The sequence below is a fragment of the Osmia lignaria genome, unplaced genomic scaffold (genome assembly GCF_051020975.1).
Source record: "Osmia lignaria lignaria isolate PbOS001 unplaced genomic scaffold, iyOsmLign1 scaffold0055, whole genome shotgun sequence".
Lineage (NCBI taxonomy): Eukaryota > Metazoa > Arthropoda > Insecta > Hymenoptera > Megachilidae > Osmia > Osmia lignaria.
Window position 1 is genome coordinate 82,501 of NW_027478196.1, and position 211 is coordinate 82,711.

Sequence of the window (211 nt, forward strand, 5' to 3'; positions counted from 1 at the left end):
TCTGAGGTCGTCAATTTCTTTGGTTTCATCGAAAGGTGAATAATGATGCTCGATGCAAAAAAAAAAAAAATAAACGAAAAGAAGCAAAAAAGCAAACACGTAGAGAAACTGTGCGTGAATCAACCTTTCGCATATTCAATTTTTCCTCCTCTCTCGTTTCAAAATGTTTGTATTTATCGTTCGATGAAACGAGCACAAGAGGGAAAAAAAA

The 211-nt window shown here is 34.6% G+C and overlaps 1 non-coding gene across 1 annotated transcript in view; it reads right to left on the reverse strand.

Annotated features, from left to right (window-relative positions):
* The window catches only part of LOC143307460 (large subunit ribosomal RNA), a 4,041-nt gene extending 4,031 nt beyond the window's left edge, over positions 1-10 (reverse strand). The window contains exon 1 of the ribosomal RNA XR_013064602.1: positions 1-10. This exon is cut by the window's left edge and continues 4,031 nt beyond it. This is a non-coding gene — a ribosomal RNA (large subunit ribosomal RNA).
* Positions 11-211: the final 201 nt, after the last annotated feature.